Here is an 8248-nt window from a genome sequence, read left to right as displayed (position 1 = left end):
TCATCTCTTGCTCCTATCCTTGATCCTTGTTATTTCCATTTTGAAATATTGTTCCCATAATTTTTAGGGTACTCTAAAAAAACCCCTTCAAACATTCTTACATTTCTCAAATTTTTCCAACAAGGGAATGTGGATGTGGTAGGATCATACTTTATTTCACTATCATTCTAATATATGTATCACCTATGAATCTAAGATTCTATCTCCAATGGATGTTTGATTTTGAACAAAATAATATTTAACTATTCGTGCTTGTACTATTAAAGTAAATTAGTTTTTCTAATTTTGGGACTATGATTTTTCTTTGTACAATAATTGTGAAAGCTAGTAGTGGGCCAAGATATGTTATTGTGTGCCAGAATAAGGTAGATAAAGATAAGCTCACTGTAGGCACATATGTTGTTCTTGACATGACAACACTTACAATAATGAGGGCTCTTCCTTGTGAGGTACCTAGCATTAGAATCTCACATCAGAATGTTGTTAATAAGTGCAAATTATATCAAAATCTTTGAAGGGATTTTCTAGAAAAAGGCTAATCATTTTATTTTTGTGTATTGGATATAGGTGGACCCTGTTATTTATAATATGCTACACGAGGATCCTGGCAATGTTAGCTACTCAGTAGTAGGAGGGTTAGCAGATCAATCAGGGAGTTGAACTTCCATTAATGAATCCTAAACTTTTTCTTAGGGTTAGAATGAAACATCCTAAGGTAAAATTTGTGTGGGGTGAAAATTAATCATGGTAATTACGTTTTTATGTAAAGTTCAACTTGCATGTTTTATTTATTCTTTTTGGAATGCTTTCATAGAGGTTGCTTCTTTTTCCTCCAATTTCAAGGAGTAATTCTATATGACCCTCCTAGAATGGGAAAAACACTATTAGAAAGAGCTATTGCTAGTAACATTGATGTCAATTTCCTTAAGGTTGTAGCTTAGCTTTTTTGATATTCATCTTACTTTTATGCAACCCAACTTTCTCATTTCTTGTACCTGAGGTTTGATTTATGCCTTCTTTTTGTAATACTATTTTTCAGGTGGTTCCAAGTGCTATAATAGATAAATATATTAGAGAAAGTGAAAGGTTGATCAAGGAAATGTTTGGTTATGCACAAGATTACCAGGCATGACTTCTTATTCATTTGAACATCAAAAGACTAATTTTTGGTGTTTGTTAATGTAATTACAAATGCTAATATTTTGTTTATACATAATAATAGTTTTTTTATTTCAAAAAATTGTGTATGTTGAATTAGTAGCTCATCATATCTAAGAATTTGAAGGTATTGACACTAAAAAGTATTTCTATATATGCATGCAACCCTATTCCTCTTAGTAATTACATTGCAATCTACTAACAAGTATTCTAATTAATATAAGTGAAATTCTTAATGTTAAAGTGGGGCTTTATTGTAGCCATGCATCATATTTATGGATGAAATTGTTGCAATTGGTGAACGCCATTTTAGTGAAGGAACAATTGTTGATCAAGAAATTCAAAGAACTTTAATGGAATTGATTAACCAACTACATGGTTTTGATCAATTAGGAAAGGTAGTGTGTTTTAAGGTGCTCAAGCTACTATAATTGTCAATCAACTACATTAAACAATAAACTATGTTATTTAAATTATTTAAGATTCTTCAAAGTAGTGTATTTTTCATTATGACTTGAAAATATTATTAATTTTAACATTAAATGTAGGTAAAAATGATCATGGCAATAAATTGTCCTGATGTTTTGAACCTAGCCTTGCTTAGACCTGGTCGTTTGGATAGAAAGACTGAGATTCCACTTCCAAATGAAGAAGCAAGAATGGAAGTATTGAAAATACATGTTGTAGGGATTACAAAACATGGAGACGTAGATTATGAAATTGTTGTAAAGCTTGTCGAGGTCTTATTTTGTTTCTTTAATAATTTAAAATTTATCCAAAATATTTGGGTTTTTATCCTATACTACACTAGTATGTTCTGGAGTTGGCAATTGTTCTTTGATTAATTACTATATAGCTGAGATTATTTCAACTTTTATCAGGACTTCAATGGAGTAGATCTTCGTAACATTTGTATAGAAGCTGGTATGGAAGCCATCCGTGTAGAGTGTTATTATGTAATCTAGGAAGATTTTATGAAGGTAAATTTTCTTTCCCTTTTTGTTTAGCATTTTATAAAATTGGAGTTGCTTGTGTTGTCTGGCTTGTAACTTGTACTTATCTTTTCCATTCAAGTTATTTTCAAGTTGAATGAAGCAAAGAAATTGGAGTCAAGTTGTTCAAGAGTTGATCTATGTATTAAATATTTGTTTTTTAATTCAAAACAAACATACAAAAGTTATGTTTGGCCTTATTTGAGCAATCATGTATATTCAAGTGGCAAACAATGTGATCCAAACAATAGTGATTATTGCACTAGTGTGCTCCTTATTTTTCTTAAGACTTAAGTCACACTTTTCTTTTTAAATTTTGATGTAATGTTGTTAGGAATTTTTTGAATCTCCAATACAATCCATATTGTTTCAATGAATTCAATCATGCTTTAAAAGATATTAAAATGTTGATTCAAGGCTTGTCCTCTAGCCTAGGGGTCAGAATGAGATTTAGGGTGTGTTTGGATGCCTATGCCTCTAGAGTTCTTTTCCATGGTAGGAACTAATAATAAATTACTGAAACTACCAATCATTTGTATTTATAATGCAGCGATTGTGACGTCTTTTTCGACATAAAGTTGTTGCTCTCACAACATTATCATTACACATCATCACACTTGTAATGGTGACACCTATTAGATGGCCATCACTCGAACAGCATTGTCATTGTATGTCATTGCCATTGTAATGTCTAATTTGACATATTCTTGTCGAGCCTGCAAAAACTTTGTTGCAAGTGTGAGGGTAGATTGAAAATGTCGATTGTCATAATTGTGATAATCGGTCATTCAAATTATGATAGTGTGAAGAGGTACTCTTTACCTCTCTTTTTTCCAAATTTTGATGGTTTTAGGCATCCCAATTGTGATAGACTAGTTTTCCATCATAATTTGTGAGAAAAAAAGTCTAATGCCCATCTAACGGGGGGCAATTCATGCTACTATTAGTCAGGTGACGACTGGCTATCGCAATTGTGATGAATTGTCATCGTAATTCAGACCCAAATGTACTAGTGTAAGCAATGTTCTTAATATGATCATTAGTAATAATATTACATTTAATTAGTCTCCATATGAAATTTAATTAGAAAAGGTATTCAAATGATGAACGAGACCATGATATGAAACCACTTTTATGGTTAATTTAACATTACTAATGTAAAAAATAGTTGTTTAAAAAAAAATGGTCATAAGTTCCAAGCTTTTGGAGGGCCTTTAAAATTAAACTTAATTCAACTCTACTATAAATGACGCCTTAAACCTTTTAGCCTATAATATGTAGCTTAACATCATTAAAACCCAACTAATTATTGTGGTGAATTTGAGTCATGATAATTTAACATTAATATTGAGGATTAGATTACAATAAGAGATAATGTACTTCTTTTTTTAATCCTCCTCTTCCATGCACCACCATGGATACTCCACTAATGTCTCTTTATTTTGATGCAGGGACAAACCCTCACCTCCTACACCTATGGGATAGTTGTGCAACAACTCTAGTATGAGACATCACTCTGTGACCTATTTGTAAATGTTGTCTAGTAGCTAGAGACTCTCCCTTCACCTTTCACTATCATTGTGCTTGGAGTGGCCACCCAAACTTGCCAAAATCTATTCAAAAACCCTCACTACCCTTGGGCAAGCATATCCCAAGTAGCGACTGACAAAAGTATTGTTGCAATTGAACCTCCATCACTTCCTACAATGGCAGAGTCACCCCCTCACAACTACTTTCCATGTCATTTGTAGCCTTTATTGGGTTCTTACAAGAAGCATTGACCATGGTCACCTAAACCCTATAAAAAAAAAAGATTTTGCAATGAGAATTAGAGCAAAATATGAAACAATATGTGGCTATCAAGGTCTCCACATGAGGATCATGGAAAAAACCCATTAATAGGGTTTGAATTAAGGTGCATGATTTACAAAATACTTTTATATTCTTTATTGTGAACTTAGGTTCTGATTTCAAATCTATGAGGTTTGTGTCCCAAGAAAACTCAAAAAATCTTAAGTACTTAAATCCCAAACGTTTACTCAGTAAGGGAATTAGTTGAATTATTAATGGGTTATTTGAGTCTTATTTTGATTTGACTCAGATTAAAAGAAATCAACATAATATAGTTATCATATAAAGACATTCAAAATTATATATATATATATATATATATATATATATATATATATATATACTATTAAGGACACAATAACAGTAATAAAATTAATTAACTAAAATGAGTATGGTTGTAAACCATTTAAGAGAGGCCTCAACATAGGGTATATTATTAAAGTAAGCAATGTTCTTAATATGATCATTAGTAATAATATTACATTTAATTAGTCTCCATATGAAATTTAATTAGAAGAGGTATTCAAATGATGAATGAGACCATGGTATGAAACCACTTTTATGATTAATTTAACATTACTAATGTTTAAAATAGTTTGTTTGTTTTTTTTAAAACTAAATGGTCATAATTTCTAAGCTTTTGGAGGGGCTTTAAAATTAAACTTAATTCAACTCTACTATAAATGAGGCCTTAAAAATTTCCCCAAGTAACTGATATGATTTAACTATGCCCAAGTCAAGATCTTATTAAAAGGGAGGAGGGGGGAGGGGGGTCTAACATAAATATTTTTATCCTATAATACATAGCTTAATATCATCAAAACACAAACTAATTATTGTGGTAAATTTGAGTCATGATGGTTTAACATTAATATTGAGGATTAGTTTACAATAAGAGAATATGCTCTTCTTCTTTTTAATGTGGGTTGGATAGATTTTGAATGAAGATTGACTTCATTTTATTTTTGTTGATCTCATAATGGTTTTGACTAGTGAGTGTCTATACACTTAATTCATTTACTTAGTTCATGCAGAACAAGTAACATATGTCAAGGACAACAAATAAGATTAGAGCATGCGAAGTAAACAGTAAGTGTTGAGTCACTCACATGTCTAGTCACTCAATTCTCGAGTAGATAATATATGCTGAGTGATTCATGAGGCAAGCAAGCAGTGCATGCCAATTCATTTAGATGTTGAGTGATAGTATTGAGGTTAGTTAATGCTATACACCGAGAACTTCAAATGTCGAGTAACACAGTTTTGTCATAGTTGTTTGTATTGGCACAAACTACTATGTAAACCATTTTTTAGCCAACTTAGAGATTGGATTATGATATTTTGGTGATAAGGACAAATCTTAAATTGGAATCCCTATGTATATATAAGATGCACCCAATTAGGTAAAGGGAAGGTTTAAGCAGCAATATGGATGAATCACAACCATTGATTCATACCTAACCCTAAGTCACCTAAGTCTTCTTGAGGAGGACAACCCTAAATTTTTTAAGAGCATGAAAGGAAATGAATGAATGATCAAGGAGAGTTTTTCATGTGCAAACCAAGACATTCATGGTGACCAAGGTATTATGATTTGAATTGCATTGCAGAATTAGTTAAAGGAGAACAGAGGAAGGAAATAGTGAATATTAGAGAGACATCTAATCAAGAAGGATCAAGCACATAGAAGAATAGAGGTGATCTATTATCAAGCATAAGAGCACTAACTATAGGATCAATGCTGAGACATTCTAATAGGTGAATCGATTAAATCTCTTAACAGAGTAGTCTTAACAGGCTATATTGAAATCCTCTAACAAGGTGTTTACTTAATTGTGAGTTGAAGTCCTTTAACCAGGCACACTTCTAACAAGGTTTTGAAATCCTCTAACAAGGTGAGACCTAATAGTCTTTGTAAGTCTTTAGTAAGGTAGACCTTTCATAGGGTAGATCATGGTTCATGATCAAACATTGTAACTTTTATTGGATACACTTTATTACTACAGTAGTGAATATTTGTGGGTGTCATCCCCACCCCAGTTTTACCTTCCCATTGGAGGGTTTCTGGGTAATCATATCTTGTGTCATGAATGTGTGAATGCTTACTTGTTTACATGCTTTAGATATATATGATTTAAATGGTATTTCAATTTACTTAGTGAATGTATGAGATGAATATGTGGTAAATATTTTATGGGTCAAACTTTAAAGTGTTGATTCCCCCCCCCCCCCCACTCCTCTTAGAAGTTTACCTTTCCTATTGTAATTCCAAAAATTGGTATCAGAGCTTTGTTCACTAAAAATGAAGCTTTGCAGCTTTGAGGAAAGATCTTGGAAATGGAAGTCTACAAGCTAGGAAAGATTATTGAGAACTAGGAGATTGAAATATAATTCATTCTACATTAGTTGAATGAACCAAGAAAAGATCTAAATAAATCATTAAGGAGAAGGAAGGAAACTTCTATTGAGGAGAATGACACAAAATACTAAGAGATAGACACTACTAAGGTATTTACAAATGGAGATTCAATAAATATGATGCAGCAGTTGCAAATCTAATGGAAAAGAATAGAACCCTAGCTGAAGAGATCAAAAATCTTAAAATAGAACAAGAATCACAAGTCATACTACTATGTGAGGTGACCAAACAGAAAAAGAAAGTTATAGAAGACAAAGCCATGATTGAAGATGACAAAAGAGTTTTGACCAACAGACTAGAGGAGAAATAATTAGAGGTAACTAGGATTGCTAACATGCAATTAGAAACTTTGGGTCAAATGCTGGTTGCAAATCATGAATTGAATGCCAAGGGCATTAAGATAACAACACTGAAGTTGCAGAATGAACAGTTTAGCAATGAACTAAAAAGAGAAAATTTGTTGAAAATTTCAATAAACTAAATGAAGCTATCAAGTACTTTGAAAAATTGATGAGGTCTCCTAGATCTAACAATGATACATCTAGACTGGGATACACAAGTATTGAAGAAGGAGAATCATCCAAAAATATTGAAGAAAGAAGTAATAAAGATAAGAACTCAAAATCTACTTGTCATAATTATGGTAAGAAAAAGCATACTGCTAATGTGTGCAAGAGCAAGACTATAAATCAAAATGTTAAGTAGAAGAGCAAAATGTTAAGCAAAAGAGCATGGGTCACTACCACTAGTGCAACAAACAAGGTCATCAAGCACATGAATGTAGAACCAAGACCATTCACACTCAAAGATTTGAAGGTTACTATTATAACTATCAGAAGTATGGTCATAGAGCTTTTGAGTGCAGATCCAAACCCATGTGGTCATTAAACAAGCAAACAAAGGTAAAGAACAATGGCAACTCTTATAATTGGGATTATAATACAACATATAGTTATCACTACTATCAATAGTATGGACATGTTCCTAAAAATTGTATTAGGACACATTTTAGGAGTGACTACAAAAGGTGGTTGAGTCAAACCACATGTTTTAGTTGTTTGAAGACTGGTCACATCAGCTGATATTGTCTAACAAGGTCAAAGGCACCAAGTTGTGAGTTTAAAAAAGGCAAAGGCAAAGCATATATTAAAAATATTAGAGATGAGATGAACAAGCTATAGAAGAGAAAGGAGGATTGCAACACATCAAGTGCAGATGGGATCACTTCACCCAATGGATCAGGTGATCACACCTCATCAAACTAAGCAATCAAGAGGTATGTGGGACTGATACTTAAAAGTTATACCATACATCAGTTCCAAAGGATTTAGTTCTGAAAAGATTACATATGTATGAATAAAGATGAAAAGTGTTATTAGAAACCAAAGAAAAATCTTTAAGTTTTGTTGATTTTTCATGATTATTACCGAGCATGAAAAGTCTCTTATGGATGCCGAGTAAAATACTAGTGGATGTTGAGCTAACAAAATTGGTTAGTTGAGGCCAAGCTCATAATGGCTACCAAGTGAATGAAAAGACATGTTGATGCTGAGTGAGCCAAAAATTAGTTGATGCCAAGCTTACAACTATATAAGCACTTAGCATTAATCGCAATGTTCTAAGGGCTATTTGATCAATTTTTTCCCATTTAACATCATTCAAATTTGAAGAAAGAAAGTGAAGAGATAAAGGCAATATAGAGAACACTATTTGAAGAATTTGTAGAAGATTTGAACAAGAGTATGACACCATTTCATTAGAATTTGTAAGGTATTCATCATGTGCCGAGTTAGGTAGTTTCAATTTTGCAAACCCTAGATTTATGTGA

The 8248-nt window shown here is 32.2% G+C and overlaps 1 pseudogene; it reads left to right on the top strand.

The window, feature by feature from the left end:
• Nucleotides 1–293: 293 nt before the first annotated feature.
• The window catches only part of LOC149572913 (26S proteasome regulatory subunit S10B homolog B-like), a 103623-nt pseudogene continuing 95668 nt past the window's right edge, over nt 294–8248 (top strand).

The sequence above is a fragment of the Cupressus sempervirens genome, chromosome 2, assembly GCF_028749045.1.
Source record: "Cupressus sempervirens isolate cs-2001-9-10 chromosome 2, ASM2874904v1, whole genome shotgun sequence".
Classification (NCBI taxonomy): domain Eukaryota; kingdom Viridiplantae; phylum Streptophyta; class Pinopsida; order Cupressales; family Cupressaceae; genus Cupressus; species Cupressus sempervirens.
The sequence above is the reverse complement of the archived record's forward strand: the minus strand, read 5'-3'. Positions and strand labels throughout refer to the sequence as shown.